This window comes from Hypanus sabinus, chromosome 3 (assembly GCF_030144855.1).
Source record: "Hypanus sabinus isolate sHypSab1 chromosome 3, sHypSab1.hap1, whole genome shotgun sequence".
Classification (NCBI taxonomy): Eukaryota; Metazoa; Chordata; class Chondrichthyes; order Myliobatiformes; family Dasyatidae; genus Hypanus; species Hypanus sabinus.
This window is the reverse complement of record NC_082708.1, coordinates 99,729,407-99,750,659: the sequence shown is the minus strand read 5'-3', so window position 1 is coordinate 99,750,659 and position 21,253 is coordinate 99,729,407. Positions and strand designations below refer to the sequence as shown.

The following is a 21,253-nucleotide window of genomic DNA, read 5'->3' as shown; positions in this document are numbered from 1 at the left end:
ATAAATGACTAAGAAAGTTGAGCTCTAAAATTTGTTCTGTTTTCATTGGAGTTGACAAGGCAAGTAGCAAACCTTGAAGGAGTCTTCGAGATTATGAACAATTATGGTTGTCTAAAACTGAATAGGTACATATCCAAATGCATGGAGGATGTCACTGTGATGAAAACCTTCACCACACATGGTAATCAAAAGCCATGGATGACAGCAGAGGTGCGCTCGCTACTGAAGGCCCGTGACACAGCCTACAAATCGGGGGACAGGATTGCACTTTGCTCAGCCAGAACTGCGCTTTCACTAGAGATCAGGAAAGCGAAAAGGGCCTAAGCGGGCAAAATACATGGACACTTCTGTGACACAAGTGACACCAGATGGATGTGGCAGGGAATTCAAGCTCTGACAGACTACAGGATCAGGCTGAAAACTGATGACAGCAATACCTCTCTTCCAGACAGGCTCAACAACTTCTTTGCACGCTTTGAAGCATCAGACACCACAGCAAGGGGGAGAGCCAGTCCCTTCTTACCATCTGACCAGCCGGCTCCAATCATTGATTCAGAGCACAAATGGAGGACCCTTACCAGGGTCAACCCACGAAAAGCAGGAGGTCCCGATGACATCCCTGGATGTGTGCTCAAGGAATGTGCTGATGTATTGGCAGATGTCCTGACAGACATTTTCAACATCTCCCTTAGTCAAGCCATTGTCCCCAGATGCTTCAAAACCTCCACAATCATCCCTGTGGCAAAGAAATCAGTTGTAGCCTGTCTGAATGATCACCGTCCCGTCACCCTGACCCCCATAGTGATGAAATGTTTTGAATGGCTTGTCAAGCCCCATATCACAGCCAGCCTCCCCTCATCGCTGGATCCTCTACAGTTTGCTTATCGTCCCAACCGTTAAGTGGAGGACGCAGTAGCCACCTCACTGCACACAGTTCTCTCTCACTTGGACAATAAAGACACTTATGCCAGAATCCTGTACATTGATTTCAGTTCAGCGTTCAATACCATCATCCCGCAGAGACTAGTGGAGAAACTATCGCTGCTTGGCCTTAACACTGCCATGTGTCACTGGATTCTGGATTTCTTGACAGAGAGACCACAGTCAGTCTGTGTTGGCAGGAACATCTCTGACTCCACCACACTGAGCACTGGATCCCCACAAGGCTGTGTGCTTAGCCCATTGCTGGTTACACTGCTAACACATGACTGTGCAGCCAGATTCAAGGAGAACCTGATCATTAAATTTGCTGATGATACCACAGTGGTGGGGCTTATCAGCAAAAATGATGAAACAATGTACAGGGAGGAGGTTAAACACCTAGGGAGCTGGTGCAGTGACAACAACTTGATGCTTAATGTCACCAAAACCAAGGAGCTGATTGTCGATTTCAGACGGTCTCAGCCTGAGCACACACCCCTCAGCATCAGCGGCTCCACAGTGGAAAGAGTGGAAAACATCAAGTTCCTTGGGGTGCAGATCTTAGACAATCTCACCTGGTCCAGGAACACCACTGGGATTGTGAAACGGGCCCAGCAGAGATTGCACTTTCTGAGGAAGCTTAAACAAGCATCACTCCCCACTAACATCTTAACTACATTCTACAGAGGCGTGGTTGAGAGTGTGCTGACCTTTTGCATCACAACCTGGTACTCCAGCTGCAGTGCTGCCAACCAAAAAGCCTTGCAGAGGGTGGTTAGGGGAGCAGAGAAGGTTATTGGGGTCTCCCTACCTTCTGTCCAAGACCTCTTTCAGAGTCGATATCTCCAGAAGACACGGTACATCATTAAAGACCCCTCACACCCTCTCCATGAACTGTTTGTTCTTCTGCCATCAGGCAAACGTTACAGGAGCATCAAAACAAAAACCACCAGGTTACTAAACAGCTTCCTCCCACAGGCAGACAGACTGCTAAATAGCTGCTCTACCTGACTCTGCTTTGGACACTTTTAACTTGCACTAGACACTTATAATTTGACGTTAACTGACATGTGGCTGTTGTGTTTTACTATTTGTTGTTGTGTTTACTATTTGTTGTGTTTGTTATGTTATGATTACACTTGCCCCTGGGAAACGCTGTCCTGCAGAGCTGATGTATGGTTGGAATGACAATAAAGTTTTTGAATCTTTTGAATCTTTTTCTTGACTTGGCAAGATGGTAATAAATGTAATATACTACAATATAATTATAGAAAAAATTCAACAAATAGGAAATTCTACCTGACTTTGCTGATGCGTGATTCTGTGTGAATAGGTAATGGGATTAAATTATAAAAAGCAAATGTGAAAATACTCAGTCATTGAGTGAGAATAGTCAGAAAGAGGCCTAACCATTGATCAACATTAATCACCACTTTATGTTAATCCCAAATTTTATTCTCTTTATATTGTCATCAACTCTCTCCAGATTCTAGCACACACCAGCACACTAGTACAATGCCCAACTAAACTACGTCTTTGACACGGGGGAGGAAACCACAAATCTGCTCCACCCCATCCCTCAGCATTCAAAGGTAGAGCAAGCAAACTCCATGCCGACAGCACTAGGCCAGGATGGAGTCTGGTGTTGTGAGGCAGGGCTCCATCAGCATTGCCCATTTGCTTCAACAAACTTGGTGCTAACTGTGTAACAGGAACATTCCCATTCATTGCACTTTTATTCCCTAAGCTTTAGAGGGAGTTGTTGCTGCCCTCATTAACAATAAAATATTGAATATGATTCAAAATTACTTAATGTAATTTCCAGTGCACAAGTATAAAGGAGAACAAAATAATTGTTACTCTGTATCTGATGCAACACAAAAAAAGATGGAGAAGGCAATATTTTTAAAAATGACACAATAAATATAAATACGGAAGATAGCTTTTGTACGTAAATTGATTGTATGTCCATAAAGTGATACTAGGCACAGGGGTATCTGTTGGTGGGGGTGCTGTTGATGTAACTTTGAGTCCAATATTATTCCAATGTTAATATGTGTTAATCAGTTATATTTTTAAAGCTAGCAGCAAAGGCTGGCAGCAAACAGCATCAGGCCAGCAGAGCCTCAGCAAAGTGTTCTTTTTTCCAGAATGTTTTATTTTTATTGGTTTGCTTGCTCCTATTGCTCCTGTCCAACAAGTAAATTTTGCACCTCTTCCAAACCAGGTTTTTCCAATTACTCTGTCCGGCCTGGTAATAGACTTCACATTGTCTTTTGGAACACTCCATTAGTTGCAGTTGCATCCAGATCTGTCCCTGGACTTGCTCCCACCTAACAGTTGAGATGAGCTGAATAGTACTTCACCCCCACCCAGCAGAACCACAGAGAGCAGCAAAAAATGTGCTCTCTGCTGCTCAGCTTTTCACACTGATTACTTTGAATACCAGCATCTTTTCTGTTTTATTATATAAATCCCAAGAACGTGGAGAAACAGAGTAGGGAATTGGAATGTGCCTAGCTATTGTTGCATAGATTTTCAAAGATTTTAACTTTAGTTGTATGTCATTGGGTGAGTCATTATACATTTACACTTCTCCAAGGTCTTCCACTTGGGGCATTTCCTCCCAGATAGATTTACTATATTGTCATTGCTAGGAAGGTTCCCTTTGTCCTTTCCTCTCCCTGAAAGGTGTTGTTTCTCAAAAAACTGAGTCAGCTCATATCTGAAACAAACAAAAATTTGAGTCCCTGTCCAATTCTTTCTTTATTGCCAGAGTTTTGTGTCAGACAGCTTCCCTCATTCCTTCCGTTGTCTCTGCTCAAGCTCCACTCTGAATGATTGGCAGTGCCATCTTCAGGATGAGGCATTAATCACAACTCCATCTGTCCTCCCAGGTGGACTCCATGTGCTATCCAAAAACGAGCAGCAGAGTTCTACCAATATATATCACTAAATTAAAATGTTTTTAAATGAACAACAGGAACATATGGTGCTGGACTTCAAAAGATTAAGAAAAAGTTTGTCTAGCCATGCTTGCAATTACTATGTAGTAAAGCAGGTAGCAACTACATACACAAACATTTGGTAGCTGCTGTCTGGCCCCATTCAAACTTTGCTATGCATATAGTTAACAGAATAATTTTGCACCAAAACGTACGAAGAGCATGAAGATGTTGAACATGTCTATTGACAGCCAGGTACCATAGGCTCTGTTCCAAAATCTGATGACTTAGTGAATCAGGTCTCCATGAGAAAACTTGCCACCAATTGGACATTCCCTTGATTCTGTTGCTTCCATCCTTATTCATTGTCTTTGTTATTTCTCCTCAATCATTTGTTATAATTATTTTGTAGCTACTTGGAAAGTTAATCCTGTGAAGTAGTAATTGCTGGCTGAAGACTTTCGTCTTGTTCAAGGTGCATTGTCTTAAAAGCCATCCTTCTGAAAGATAGGTGAAATTATAAAATAGAGTTAAGGAAACAAAAATATAGTTGATTATATTAAAATCTGTGGTGCAAATTGCTACGGAAATTAAAGATATTTTAGGAAAACACTCAAAACTACCTGCATTTTAAGCACACAGAAAAAATTAAATTAATTGAAATAAAAATGTCTCTGAACTTTAATTAGAAAACAAGAAAGAACATTTTGCTTTGATGAGTAAGGGAACCAGCTGGGGTTTCTACTAAATGTGACTGGGTGCCCTGTAAGTATACGGTCCACTTCCTGCATATGTATGCCACTATTATGCCTGGAGAGCACCAGATGGATTTGGATGATGTCAATCAGCATGCAATGTATGATCAATGACAGTTCAGTGATTTTCCATTGTAATTACATAGTGTGTGAATGCCACATATATGTCGCCTTTGCATTTAGCTTGCTGCTGTATTACTTCGTGTCTCACCTTATCTGGGTCACTAATAGGGATTCCAGCAATGTTTCTTTCATAAAAACAGCTAGATTAGGCCAGTTTAAGGTATTTTTTGTCTTTCTTCCCTGAATTTGCTATTGCCATCTTTACAATCAAAATCTGTATGGCTTCCTCATCCTCACCGCTAAAGCTCATTCTGAGGCAAAGCAGACACAGGGTTCAAATGCCAACTGCTTTGAGAGCTCTCTCCATGCATAGGGATCAGGGAGCCAAAGGAGCCAAAGGACTCCACTATTCTGTGCCCAGAGGACCTATAATTGCTGATTCATGTATGTAGAGTGCTTGCAAATCATCTGTGAATTTTCACACTTTGAAGAATTTTTAGGTCATTATGTTCATGTTTGACTGTCTTTCTCCTGAATATGCAGTCATTACCTGAATTAAATGTTTCCCCTGTTATGTTAACCTACTTAATGCTAGCCATTACATAATTATTAATGATTTGTATCGTGCTTCGTGCCATGATTTATAATAACAGTGTAGGCTATCCATGCTCCCAGGTTAAGGAGGACAAACTGGGGGAAAATAATACCAAACCAAGGGAAATACATATGTTGGGTTGGGGATGAAGTTGGAGTTTGGGCTAGGCAATGGGATATAGACAAATTCACCAGGAATTTTTTACCTGTATTTGGATTTTTAAAAAGTTGTTCTTAATTAATGAAATTTTCTGCATGGAGTTTTTACATTCAGTGGTAAGCTGCAAAAAATCTGCACATTTTTACTGAAGTTTTACTAGCCATAAGATGTATTCAGTATGTAATTTTCCCTCATAATGCAGGACTATCAACATGCAATGGAATTACTGTTATTTACCTTGAGTGATAGCCGGCTGGTGGGGTTAGAGGTATTAGCACCGGACTTGAAAGCAAGTGGTTCTGGGTTTGAATCCAGCTGGCTCCTGTACCCTTCCTCTCCATGCTAGCAACTCCGCCTCGTAAAAAACAGAAAAATGCTAAAGAAACGCAGGGTATCAAAAACAGAACGGCAGCAATGGGAGAATAACTGAATCAGCTGTCAACACAAACAACAATAGCAGGCTTTCACTCTCCACCTACGATACAATTAAAAGGTTGCAGTACACTGGATTTGTATTTTGCTTTTTTTAGGTTTGATGTAAGGTATAAAGCTATCAGCATTGTAGACTTGTTCTGGCGTTAGATTTTCACCAACAACGATCTTCGTAAACTCACCAATGAATTTCTCTGCTGTCTCATGATCAGAATACCACGTGTTTGCTCCAACATTGACAAATACATCTTTTTAAATACACAGTCAAGGTCTTTGTTTTTTGCTTAATGCGGTGTTTCATCACATACGTGAAGTCACTTCTCAGGACTGTCTGTAGTGTACAGAGACCTTCCCAGTGCCTTGTGCAATTTTTCATTTGTGATGTCATGTCAGCGCTCAAAAGTAAGTCAGATTTTGTAGGTTTCTGGATATTGAAATTTTGGAAAAGGCGTACATACACTAGTTGCTGGCATCAGCTATTTGCTGACTGGTAGCATCAATCTCTATTTCAGAGTGTGGTGAACTACATATACCTGTCTGGACACGCCCCCTGCTGACTGCTCCTGTGGCTCCTCCCACAGACCCCAGTATAAATGCGATTGAGGTCTGAGCCCGGCCTCTCAGTCTCCAGGATGTAGTATGGTGGTCAACCACTGTTTGTTCCTTCTTCCAGTCAATAAAAGCCGATATCTCGCCTTAAGTCTCAGAGTGAGTTATTGATGGTGCATCACAGAGTGGGCGCTAATTGCTGGCATCAAAGAACTAACTGATGGCTCGGCACTTTTCACAACTTCAGAAGCAGTTCTGCCTGCTTATCTTGCATTTTCTTTGAGAAACCATGACTTGCAGTTTTCTTATATAGTCTGTTACTCCACAACAACTTACATCCTATAGCGTGTACCATGTATTGCTTAAGGATGAAAACCCTGAGGCGAACAAAGGTCACTAAAAGTTCACTGGATTAAAGCATGTGTTAGCAATTAAGTGAAACTAATCATGAAATTATTGCCAGAACTTTATACAGACTGTTCACACTATGAAGGAGTAGAGAGGAAACATAAAAAACATGGTATTTTTGATGCAGGTTTCATTCTTCCAGTTTAGTGCTATGTATTTGCATATTTTAACATTAGTGATAGATATTATTCTGATGAGTACTCAATAAAGAGTAATTTAAACAAATAAATGTAAAAATGCTGCGAATACCCATAAGATCAGACAGCATGTGTCAGCGATGAGGATAATTGCAGAGATGTAGTTAGGGTGAAAAGGCCAGGTGATGGGACCAGAGCCGAGGGTCGGGCCAGTTCTGCCTGCTCTTCCATGACGTTTACTCTGCTCTCTGCTAGGCCTGCTCAGGCTGTTCCAAGCTTCTTATCTGTCAGCTCCACAACACTTACTCTTCTGTGTACTAAACAGGCTGAGGCTGTGGGCCTGCTCTGGCTGCTCTGGGCTCTGTGTCTGAGGACTCTCTTTTGTTTTAAATGATATTTGCTTACGTTTATTTTTTGCATGATTTGTTTTTTTCTCTCTGCACATTGGGTGTTTTTTTGTTTTCTAGTTTTTTAATGGGTTCTGGTGGGTTTTGTGTTTTGTGGCTGCCTGTCAGGAGATGAATTTCAAGTTTGTATAATGTTTACATGCTTTGATGATAAATGTACTTTGAACTTTGAACAGCCTGTCAGCTCAATATTAATGTTTTTTGTTATTTTCACAAGGTTACCATGTCATGGAATTTTTCACTTCATGCACAATGTTCATTCACCAGGATTCCACTGAACTATGAAGTTGGGACTGTTGAGTAATTTTCACAGAGGTTTGGCGGAAACTTTGTTAAGGTAGGTGCACAGATTATCCATTAAAAGTACAATAGTGGTGTGAAGTTGCCTCAGAAATATACAGTCCCGTTCCATGATAGTTACAGTACGGCCGGAACAATTTATGCCAAAGGATGTCTGGGATTTTGAGGACCTGCAGAAGCAATGTCATGTGGCGATCCACTTCCTAGCGCACTCGAACCGGCTCACAAATAGCCAGTGCGCCGGCACAAAGGCCAGTCCCAAAAGGGCGCCAGGTCTGCTTCACCAACAAAGGGAAAAGCCTGCGCGGGATTATGAGTACGTGCCTCCTACAGCATCCGCACCCGGGGAGGGCGGGATCAGGGAGGCTTTAAGGCGAAGCCGTGAAGTTCGAATAAAATCTTCTTTAACTACAGTTTACCGACTCCGGGTCGTTATTTCAGCGCTGCGTGTAGCACACAGCTACAATTGGTGACCCCGACGGTCCAAACTATTCATGCGGTTTCGTTGAAACTGCCAAGCTTCTGGACGCTGCGACCTCACCTGTGGTTCCAGCAAGCAGAAGCCCAATTCCACGTTTGGCAGATAACCTCAGAGGACACACGTTACTACTACGTAGTGAGCTTCCTCGACCAGGACACAGCGGCCCAGGTTGAGGAGTTCATACAGTCTCCCCCAGCGGACGGCAAATACACAGAATTCAAAGCCCTGCTCATAAGGACTTTCGGACTCTCATGGCGCGAGTGGGCTGCCCGTTTACTGCACCTGGATGGTTTGGGAGACAGACCTCCATTGGCTTTAATGAATGAGATGTTGTCTCTGGCCGGCGGACACATACCCTGCCTCATGTTTGAGCAGGCATTCCTGGAGCAGCTGCCCGAGGACATACGCCTGCTGCTGTCCGATGCGGATTTCAGCGACCCCCGGAAGGTGGCAGCCTGGGCAGACGCTGTGGAATGCCAAGGAGGGTGGGGCGTCCATCGCACAGATCACCAGGCCACGCTCCCAGCAGCAAACCAGAACAGGCCCGGCTGCAGAGCCCGCTAACCCCAGAGGCAGGGGTGAGGAGACCAACGAACAATGGTGTTTCTACCACCAGTGGTGGGGCGCAGAAGCCCACCCTGCAAGTTCCCGGGAAATGCCAGGGCCAGTCGCCGCTGATGGCTACGGTGGCTGGCCATCGGGATAGCCTCCTGTATGTGTGGGACAAGCAGCCGGGACGCTGCTTTTTGTTTGACACCTGAGCCAAGATCAGCGTCTTACCTCCGACGAGTTACGACACCCACAACAGGGCATCGGGTCCCCCCCTGAGGGCCATAAACGGCAGCGCAGTAAGGACCTATGGCACCCATCAGGTGCAGCTACAGTTCGGCTCTAGCCAGTTCGCGTGGGACTTTACACTGGCCGCCGTAGCCCAACCGCTTCTGGGTGCAGATTTTTTGCGAGCTCACAGCCTGTTGGTCGACCTGCCCAGGAAGAGACTGGTACACGCCGAGACCTTTCAGATGTTCTCCCTGGGAGAAGCCCAGTTGCCAGCCCCTCACCTCGACTCCATCACGCTGACCGACAACGACTTCACCAGAGTCCTGGCGGATTTCCCATCAGTTCTGGCACCGCAGTTCACGGCAGCCATGCCCCAACACAGCGTACAACACCACATCCCGACCCAGGGACCACCCGTCCACACCCGTGCTCGAAGGCTTCTCCCGGACAAGCTCCGACTGGTGAAGGAGGAGTTCAAGTGGATGGAGGAATTGGGGATCATCCGGCGGTCCGACAGCCCATGGGCCTCCCCCCTGCACATGGTGCCCAAAGCGACAGGGGGCTGGAGACCATGCGGTGACTACCGCAGGCTGAACGAGGCTACCACACCGGACCGCTACCCTGTGCCACACATTCAGGACTTTGCAGCAAACCTGCACGGCGCACGGATCTTCTTCAAGGTAGACCTCGTCCGAGGGTACCAGCAAATCCTGATGCATCCGGACGACGTCCCCAAAACGGCTCTCATCACCCCGTTCGGCCTTTTTGAGTTCCTCCGCATGCCGTTTGGCCTAAAGAATGCCGCACAGACGTTCCAGCGGTTAATGGACGCGGTGGGACGGGACCTGGACTTCGCATTCATCTATTTGGACGACATCCTCATAGCCAGCAGCAGTCGTCAGGAGCATCTGTCCCATCTCCGTCAACTCTACGCCTGACTGAGTGAGTCCGGTCTAACAATCAACCCGGCCAAATGCCAGTTCGGGCTTGACACCATCGATTTCCTGGGCCACAGGATTACTAAAGACGGGGCAACCCCTCTGCCCGCTAAGGTAGACGCACCCCAGAATGGACGTCCCTACTGCCCTCACAGTGGACGCATCTAACACGGCAGTCGGTGGGGTACTGGAGCAGCTCATTGCGGGTCGCTGGCAACCCCTGGCGATTTTCAGCAAACACCTGCGGCCACCCGAGCTCAAATACAATGCTTTTGACCGGTAACTGTTGGCGCTCTACCTGGCAATCCGGCATTTCAGGTACTTCTTAGAAGGTAGGCCCTTCACCACGTTCACGGACCACAAGCCGCTTACCTTTACATTCACAAAGGTGTCTGATCCCTGGTCGTCCCGCCAGCAGCGCCATCTGTCCTACATCTCTGAATACACGACGTATGTCCGGCACGTCTCGGGTAAAGACAATGTCGTGGCGGACGCGCTCTCTCGCCCTAACATTCATGCCCTTTCCCAAGGAGTAGACTTTGAGGCACTGGCAGAGGCGCAGCAGGCAGATGAGGAGATCCCGAGTTACCGAACCGCAGTCTCCGGTTTGCAGCTCCAGGACCTCCCCATAGGCCCAGGTGAGAGGACCCTACTCTGTGACATCGCCACCGGCCAGCCCCGTCCCGTCGGCCCGGCACCTCGGCGGCGCCACGTTTTCGACTCCATTCATAACTTAGCGCACCCCTCCATCAGGACAACGGTCTGGATGGTCTCCAGCAGGTTCGTTTGGCATGGTCTCCGCAAGCAGGTCGGTGAATGGGCCAGAACGTGCATGCACTGCCAGACGGCCAAGGTGCAGCGGCACACCAAAGCCCCACCGCAGCAGTTCCACCCCACCCACCGGCGTTTTGTCCACATTCATGTGGATGTCGTGGGGCCCCTGCCAGTGTTGCGAGGAGCACGGCACCTCCTCACTATCGTGGACTGGTTCACAAGATGGCCAGAGTCGATCCCGCTCACCGACAACATTTCCGAATCTTGCGCCCGGGCACTGATCGCTACCTGGGTGTCCCGCTTTGGTGTACTGGCCCACGTTACCTCCAACAGAGGCGCCCAGTTCACCTCCAGCCTGTGGTCAGCTATGGCCAGCCTTTTGGGGACACAGCTGCACCACACAACTACCTACCACCCACAGTCGAACGGGCTAGTGGAGCGTTTCCACTGTCACCTAAAGTCGGCTCTCATGGCCCGCCTGAGAGGAGCTAACAGGGTGGACGAGCTTCCCTGGGTCCTACTCAGCATCCACACGGCACCCAAAGACGATCTGCACGCCTCGTCGGCCGAGTTGGTGTACGGCGCGCCCCTGGTCGTCCCCGGGGAGTTCCTACCAGCCCCAAGGGGGCACGACAAAGAACCTGCAGCAGTCCTGGGCCGACTATGCGAGAGGCTCGGTCACCTGGCCCCCATACCCACTTCGCAGCATGGGCAGAACCCGGCCTGCAGAACTGTAAGTTTGTGTTTGTACGAAGGGGCGGGCATCGGCCACCGCTGCAACGGCCCTACGAGGGGCCGTTTATGGTGCTCAGGAACAACGGGTCCACGTTCATGCTGGACGTTGGGGGGAGAGAGGAGGTTTTCACGGTGGACCGACTCAAACCGGCCCATGAGGACGTGGTGCAACCGGTCGAGTTTCCGGCACCACGGTGCAGAGGCCGACCTCCCAAACAGGGTCCAGCCCAGACTGTGGACATTGGGGGTGTATCGCCGGTTCTGGGGGGGGCGAGGGGTTATGTGGTGACCCACTTCCTAGCGCACTCGAACCGGCTCACAAATAGCCAGCGCGCTGGCACAAAGGCCAGTCCCAAAAGGGCGCCAGGTCTGCTTCACCAAAAAAGGGAAAAGCCTGCTCGGGACTGTGAGTATGTGCCCCCTACAGCATCCGGGCCCGGGGAGGGCGGGATCAGGGAGGCTTTAAAGCGAAGCCACGAAGTTCGAATAAAATCTTCTTTAACTGCAGCTTACCGATTCATTGTCGTTATTTCAGCGCTGCGTGTAGCACACCGCTACAGTCATTTATTTTGGGTGAGAGAAAAGGTTTGGAAAACAAAAAGCAGTGAGGGAATTAACTCCTTGTGGAATTCCTGTGTCTCCTCTTTCTCTTTTCCACTTGTTCTTTTTTCATTAATCTTCTAGTTCACGATGACCTTCATCCACTCCACCTCTGTCAGTTCCAATCTGACTGATCAGGTCAACGTGGGACCTGAAGACTCTCACAAATGGGTTTCGCAGTTCCCCGATGCATGTAGTTAGTAAGGTAGCTTGCTATTTCTAATGCTCTGTACTCCTACATTTTTTCTGTTTAGTCATGGGCCAGGGATTGATTGTACTCAGTGTGCATATTTCATATTTCCAATGAACTTCAAGAATATCTTGAAACATTCATCCAATCTTTCTTATAGACTCTTCTGAACTTCATCAAAGAGAGTATCTTTTTTGAGAGCCTGGTGTCAGACAGATGAGAAAGGCACTCTGCCTAACAGAGTCCTTAATGCTCGGAATGCCTAGGAGTGGACACTGGCATTTATTTGCTGATCATTTCAATGGATTTGTTGGGTTTTGCTGAAAGAGAATGGGTAGAATTTCACCAAAGCTCATACCACCTGCTGAGAGTCCCCTACGAATCAAACCATTGTATACTCTACCCTGGCACATGCTGGGTTTGAAGTTATGCAGGAGGGCCGCCTTGTTAGAGACATCTGTTTTGCAGATCCCCAACCTTACAAGGCTCTGAAACTTGTGTGTACATGAGTGTCATCCCTCTGCTCCACTTTGACTGCCGAGGCAGGAATTACCTTGGTTCAGGATTGTAGATTGAACAATTTTATTTATTATCCATTTTAATTTAGAGATACAGCGTAGAAAAGGCCGTTCTGGCCCAATGAGCCACGACACCCAGAAACACACCTATATTTTTTAAACCTAGAGTAATCACAGCACAATTTATAATGACCAATTAACACACTAGCAGGCATGCTTTGAACTGTGGGAGGAACCTTCAAGGAACAATACCTCGAAAAGGCAGCAACGATCATTAAGGACAACCATCACCCAGGTCATGCCTTGTTCTCATTGCTACCATCAGGAAAGAGGTACAGAAGCCTGAAGTCAGGAACAACTCCTTCCCCACAGCCATCAGATTTCTGAATGGGCATTCAATCCATGAATACTATCTCATGACTGCTTTACTTCTATTCTTGCAATTTAACTATTTTATATAAATATGTAATTAATGATTTTTTTCTATTATCATGTATTACAATGCACGGCTGCCACAACAAGTCTCACAGCATATGCTGGTTATATTGAACCTGATTCTGATTCTGAAACTGGAGCCGCTGGAGGAAACCTATGCAGTTCACAGGGAGAACGTACAAACTCCTTAGAGACAGTGCCAGAGCTGAACTCGTTACAGACATACCTAGAATTGAACTCCTTACAGACAGTATCAGAATTGACCTCCTTACAGTCAGTATCAGAATTGAACTCCTTACAGACAATATCAGAATTGAACTCCTTACAGACAGTCCCAGAACTGAACTCCTTAAAGACAGTCCCAGAAATGAACTCCATACAGACAGTCCCAGAATTGAACTCCTTATAGACAGTAACAGAATTGAACTCCTTACAGACTGTGCCAGAAATGAACTCCTTACAGACAGACCCAGAATGAACACCTTACAGACAGTATCAGAATTGAACTCCTTACAGACAATATCACAATTGAATTCCTTATAGACAGTCCCAGAATTCAAATCCTTACAGACAGTCCCAGAACTGAACTCCTGATAGACAGTCCCCGAATTGAAGTCTTTGCAGACAGTCCCAGAATTGAAGGCCTTACAGACAGTCCCAGAATTGAACTCCTTTCAGACAGTCCCAGAATTGAACTCCTTACAGTCTGTATCAGAACTGAACCCATTACAGACAATATCACAATTGAATTCCTTATACAAAGTCCCAGAATTTAACTCATTACAGACAGTCCCAGAATAGAACACCTTACAGACAGTCCCAGAACTGAACTGCTTAGAGACAGTCCCAGAATTGAACTCCTTACAGACAGTCCCAGAAATGAACACCCTACAGACAGTATCAGAATTGAACTCCTTACAGACAGTCCTAGAATTGAACTCCTTACAGTCAGTATCAGAATTGAACTCCTTACAGAGAGACAGAGAAATGAACTCCTTCCAGACAGTCCCAGAAGTGAAGTCCTTACAGACAGTCCAGGAATTGAACTCCTTACAGTCAGTATCAGAATTGAACTCCTTACAGACTGTCCCAGAACTGAACTCCTGATAGACAGTCCCCGATTTGAAGTCTTTGCAGACAGTCCCAGGATTGAACTCCTTTCAGACAGTACCAGAATTGAACTCCTTACAGACAGTATATGAAATTAACTCCTTACAGACAGTCTCAGAACAGAACTGCTTACAGGCAGGATCAGAAATGAACTGCTTACAGACAGTCCCAGAAATGAACTCCATACAGACAGTCCCAGAATTGAACTCTCTACAGATAATATCAGAATTGAACAACTTAAAGACAGACCCAGAATTCAACTCCTTACAGACAGTCCCAAAATTGAACTCCTTACAGACAGAACCAGAATTGAACTATTTGCAGACAGTATCAGAATTGAACTCTTTACAGACAGTCCGAGAATAGAACTCTTCACAGACAGTATCAGAATTGAACTCCATAAAGACTGACCCAGAACTGAACTGCTCAGAGATAGTATCAGAACCAAAATGCTTACAGTCTGTCCCAGAAGTCAACTTATAAACAGACAGTATCAGAAATGAACTCCTTCAGACTGTTCCAGAACTGAAATCCTGTCAGGCAGTCCCAGAATTGAAGTCCTTGCAGACAGTCCCAGAATTGAAGACCTTACAGACAATATCACAATTGAATTCCATATAGACAGTCCCAGAATTCAACTCCTTACAGACAGTCCCAGAACTGAACTCCTGACAGACAATTCCAGAATTGAAGACCTTACACACAGTCCCAGAATTGAACACCTTTCGGACAGTACCAGAATTGAACTCCTTACAGACAGTCCCAGAAATGAACTCATTACAGACATACCCAGAATTGAACTCCTTACAGACAGTATCAGAATTGAACTCCTTACAGACATTCCCCGAAATGAACACCTTTCAGATAGTACCAGAATTGAACTCCTTACAGACAGTATCAGAATTGAACTCTTTACAGACATTCCCCGAAATGAACACCTTTCAGATAGTACCAGAATTGAACTCCTTACAGACAGTATCAGAATTGAACTCCTTACAGACATTCCCCGAAATGAACACCTTTCAGATAGTACCAGAATAGAACACCTTACAGACAGTATCAGGATTGAACTCCATACAGACAGTCCTAGAACTGAACTCCAGACAGGCAGTCTCAGAATTAAGCTCCTTACAGAATGTACAAGAAATGAACTCCTTACTGTCAGTATCATAATTCAACTCGTTACGGACAATATAGGAATTGAATTACTTACAAACAGTTCCTGAACTGAACTCCTTACAAAGAGTATCATTATTGAACTCCATACAGACAGTCTCAGAAACGAACATCCTAACAAACAGTATCAGAATTGAACTTCTTACATACTGCCAGAAATGAACTCCGTACAGACAGATCTAGAATGAAGACCGTACAGACAGTATCAGAATTGAACTCCTTACAGACAGTCCCAGAAATGAACTCCTTCCAGACAGACGCAGAACTGAACTGCTTAGAGATAGTATCAGAACCAAAATGCTTACAGTCTGTCCCAGAAGTCAACTTATAAACAGACAGTATCAGAAATGAACTCCTTCAGACTGTTCCAGAACTGAAATCCTGACAGACAGTCCCAGAATTGAAGTCCTTGCAGACAGTCCCAGAATTGAACTCCTTTCAGACAGTACCAGAATTGAACTCCTTACAGACAGTATCAGAAATTAACTCCTTACAGACAGTCCTAGAACTGAACTGCTTACAGGCAGTATCAGAATTGAACTCCTTACAGACTGTCCCAGAATTGAACTCCTTACAGACAGTATCAGAATGAACTCCATACAGACAGTCGTAGAACTGAACTCCACACAGACAGTCCCAGAATTAAGCTCTTTACAGACTGTCCAAGAAATGAACTCCTTACTGTCAGTATCATAATTGAACTCGTTACAGACAATATAGGAATTGAATTCCTTACAGACTGTTCCGGAAGTGAACTCCTTACAGACAGTATCAGAAATGAACTCCTTTCAGACAGTCCCAGAATTGAACTCCTTGCAGTCTGTATCAGAACTGAACTCCTTACAGACAATATCACAATTGAATTCCTTATAGACAGTCCCAGAATTCAACTCATTACAGACAGTCCCAGAACTGAACTCCTGACAGACAGTCCAAGAATTGAACTCCGTACAGACAGTATCAGCATTGAACTCCTTACAGACAATATCACAATTGAATTCCTTATAGAGAGTCCCAGAATTCAACTCCCTACAGACAGTCCCAGAACTGAACTGCTGACAGACAGTCCCAGAATTGAAGACCTTACACACAGTCCCAGAATTGAACTCCTTCCGGACAGTTCCAGAACTGATCACCTTACAGACAGTATCAGAATTGAACTCCTTACAGACAGTCCCAGAAAAGAACTCCTTACAGACATACCCAGATTTGAACTCCTTACAGACAATATCAGAACATGAACTCCTTACAGACATTCCCCGAAATGAACACCTTTCAGACAGTACCAGAAAAGAACTCCTTACAGACATACCCAGAATTGAACTCCTTACAGACAGTATCAGAATTGAACTCCTTACAGTCAGTATTAGAATTGAACTCCTTACGGACAGTATCAGATTTGAACTCCTTACAGACATTATCAGAACATGAACTCCTTACAGACATTCCCCGAATAGAACACCTTACAGACAGTCCCAGAACTGATCTCCTGATAGACAGTCCCCGAATTGAAGTCTTTGCAGACAGTCCCGGAATTGAAGGCCTTACAGACAGTCCCAGAATTGAACTCCTTTCAGACAGTACCAGAATTGAACTCCTTACAGACAGTATCCGAAATTAACTCCTTACAGACAGACTCAGAACTGAACTGCTTACAGGCAGGATAAGAAATGAACTGCTTACAGACAGTCCCAGAAATGAACTCCATACAGACAGTCCCAGAATTGAACTCCTTTCAGACAGAATCAGAATTGAACTCCGTACAGACAGTCCCAGAAACGAACATCCTAACAAACAGTATCAGAATTGAACTTCTTACATACTGCCAGAAATGAACTCCGTACAAACAGATCCAGAATGAACACCGTACAGACAGTATCAGAATTGAACTCCTTACAGACAGTATCAGAATTGAACTCCTTACAGACAGTATCAGAATTGAACTCCTTACAGACAGTATTAGAATTGAACCCCTTACGGACAGTATCAGAATTGAACTCCTTACAGACAATATCAGAACTGAACTCCTTACAGACATTCCCCGAAAAGAACACCTTTCAGACAGTACCAGAATTGAACTCCTTACATACTGCCAGAAATGAACTCCGTACAGACAGATCCAGAATGAACACCATACAGACAGTATCAGAATTGAACTCCTTACAGACAGTCCTACAATTGAACTCCTTACAGTCAGCATCAGAATTGAACTCCTTACAGACAGTCCCAGAAATGAACTCCTGATAGACAGTCCCCGAATTGAAGTCTTTGCAGACAGTCCCAGAATTGAAGGCCGTACAGACAGTCCCAGAATTGAACTCCTTCCAGACAGTCCCAGAACTGATCTCCTGATAGACAGTCCCCGAATTGAAGTCTTTGCAGACAGTCCCAGAATTGAAGGCCTTACAGACAGTCCCAGAATTGAACTCCTTTCAGACAGTACCAGAATTGAACTCCTTACAGACAGTATCCGAAATTAACTCCTTACAGACAGACTCAGAACTGAACTGCTTACAGGCAGGATAAGAAATGAACTGCTTACAGACAGTCCCAGAAATGAACTCCATACAGACAGTCCCAGAATTGAACTCCTTACAGACAGTATCAGAAATTAACTCCTTACTGTCAGTATCATAATTGAACTCGTTACAGACAATATAGGAATTGAATTCCTTACAGACAGTTCCGGAAGTGAACTTCTTACAGACAGTATCAGAAATGAACTCCTTTCAGACAGTCCCAGAATTGAACTCCTTACCATCTGTATCAGAACTGAGCTCCTTACAGACAATATCACAATTGAATTCCTTATAGACAGTCCCAGAATTCAACTCATTACAGACAGTCCCAGAACTGAACTCCTGACAGACAGTCCAAGAATTGAAGACCCTACAGACAGTCCCAGAATTGAAATCCTTACTGACAGTATCAGAATTGAACTCTTTACAGACAGTCCTAGAATTGAACTCCTTACAGTCAGTATCAGAATTGAACTCCTTACAGTCAGTATCAGAATTGAACTCCTTACAGAGAGACCCAGAAATGAGCTCCTTCCAGACAGTCCCAGAAGTGAAGTCCTTACAGACAGTCCAGGAATTGAACTCCTTTCAGACAGTCCCAGAATTCAACTCCCTACAGACAGTCCCAGAATTGAAGACCTTACACACAGTCCCAGAATTGAACTCCTTCCGGACAGTTCCAGAACTGAACACCTTACAGACAGTATCTGAATTGAACTCCTTACAGACAGTCCCAGAAAAGAACTCCTTACAGACATACCCAGAATTGAACTCCTTACAGACAGTATCAGAATTGAACTCCTTACAGTCAGTATTAGAATTGAACTCCTTACGGATAGTATCAGATTTGAACTCCTTACAGACAATATCAGAACATGAACTCCTTACAGACATTCCCCGAAATGAACACCTTTCAGACAGTACCAGAATTGAACTCTTTACAGACAGTCCGAGAATAGAACTCTTCACAGACAGTATCAGAATTGAACTCCATAAAGACAGACCCAGAACTGTAATGCTTACAGATAGTATCAGAACCAAAATGCTTACAGTCTGTCCCAGAAGTCAACGTATAAACAGACAGTATCAGAAATGAACTCCTTCAGACTGTTCCAGAACTGAAATCCTGACAGACAGTCCCAGAATTGAAGTCCTTGCAGACAGTCCCAGAATTGAAGACCTTACAGACAGTCCCAGAATTGAACTCCTTTCAGACAGTACCAGAATTGAACTCCGTACTGACAGTATCAGAATTGAACTCCTTACAGTCAGTCCAAGAATTGAACTCTACTTAGATAGTAGCAGAATTGAACACCTTAAAGTCAGACCCTGAACTGTAGTACTTACTGATAGTATCAGAACAAAACTGCTTACAGACTGTCACTGAACTGACTACTGAATGACAGTATCAGAAATGAAATCCTTCAGACAGTATCAGAAATGAACTGCATAATGAGAGACCCAGAACTGTACACCTTACTGATAGTATCAGAACCAAACTGCTTACAGACTATCCCAGAACTGAACTGCTGACAGACAGTATCAGAAATGAACTCCTAATAGTCAGTATCAGAACTGAAAGGCTTACACACAGTCCCAGAACTGAACACCTTTCAGACACTCCCAGAATTGAACTATTTACAGGCAGTATCAGAAGTGGTCTCCTTACAGACAGTTCCAAAATTGAACTTCTTTGAGACACTCCCAGAATTGAACTCCTTACAGACAGTATCAGAATTCAACTGCTTAAATTCAGTCCGAGAATTGAACTCTACATAGACAGTAGCAGAATTGAGCACCATAAAGACAGATCCGGAACTGTACTACTTACTGATAGTATCAGAACCAAACTGCTTACCAGACTGTCCCAGAACTGACTACTGACTGACAGTATCAGAATTGAACTCCTTATAGTCAATATCAGAATTGAAGTCCTTACACACAGTCCCAGAACTGAACTCCTTTCAGACACTCCCAGAATTGAATTCCTTTCAGACACTCCCAGAATTGAACTATTTACAGGCAGTATCAGAAGCGAACTCCTTACAGACAGTTCCAAAATTGAAATCCTAGCAGACAGTCCCAAAATTGAACTCCTTTCATGCACTCCCAGAATTGAACTCCTTACAGTCAGTATCAGAAATGAACTCCTTTCAGACAGTCCCAGAATTGAACTCCTTTCAGACAGAATCAGAATTGAACTCCTTACAGACAATATCACAATTGAATTCCTTATAGACAGTCCCAGAATTCAACTCCTTACAGACAGTCCCAGAATTGAACTCCTTTCGGACAGTTCCAGAACGGAACACCTTAGTCAGTATCAGAATTGAACTCCTACAGACCGTCCTAGAATTGAACTCCTTACAGACAGTATCAGAATTGAACTCCTACAGACCGTCCTAGAATTGAACTCCTTACAGTCAGTATCAGCATTGAACTCCTTACAGACAATATCACAATTGAATTCCTTATAGAGAGTCCCAGAATTCAACTCCCTACAGACAGTCCCAGAACTGAACTGCTGACAGACAGTCCCAGAATTGAAGACCTTACACACAGTCCCAGAATTGAACTCCTTCCGGACAGTTCCAGAACTGATCACCTTACAGACAGTATCAGAATTGAACTCCTTACAGACAGCCCCAGAAAAGAACTCCTTACAGACATACCCAGAATTGAACTCCTTACAGACAGTATTAGAATTGAACTCCTTACGGACAGTATCAGATTTGAACTCCTTACAGACATTATCAGAACATGAACTCCTTACAGACATTCCCCGAATAGAACACATTACAGACAGTCCCAGAACTGAAATCCTGATAGACAGTCCCCGAATTGAACTCCTTTCAGACAGTACCAGAATTGAACTCCTTACAGACAGTATCCGAAATTAACTCCTTACAGACAGACTCAGAACTGAACTGCTTACAGGCAGGATAAGAAATGAACTGCTTACAGACAGTCCCAGAAATGAACTCCATACAGACAGTCCCAGAATTGAACTCCTTTCAGACAGAATCAGAATTGAACTCCGTACAGACAGTCCCAGAAACGAACATCCTAACAAACAGTATCAGAATTGAACTTCTTACATACTGCCAGAAATGAACTCCGTACAAACAGATCCAGAATGAACACCGTACAGACAGTATCAGAATTGAACTCCTTACAGACAGTCCTACAATTGAACTCCTTACAGTCAGCATCAGAATTGAACTCCTTACAGACAGTATCAGAATTGAACTCATTATAGTCAGTATTAGAATTGAACCCCTTACGGACAGTATCAGAATTGAACTCCTTACAGACAATATCAGAAC

The 21,253-nt window shown here is 44.6% G+C and overlaps 1 protein-coding gene across 4 annotated transcripts in view; it reads right to left on the bottom strand.

Moving 5' to 3' along the window:
* Window positions 1-21,253, bottom strand: part of LOC132391542 (uncharacterized) — a 73,939-nt gene that overhangs the window by 29,280 nt on the left and 23,406 nt on the right. Inside the window, exon 1 of one of the 4 annotated variants that reach the window (XM_059964867.1) lies at window positions 1,497-1,529. The exons of 2 other annotated variants lie outside the window; for them this stretch is intronic. The gene's annotated coding sequence lies outside the window, so the exon portion shown is untranslated. One more of the 4 variants, XM_059964864.1, reaches the window with a different exon arrangement.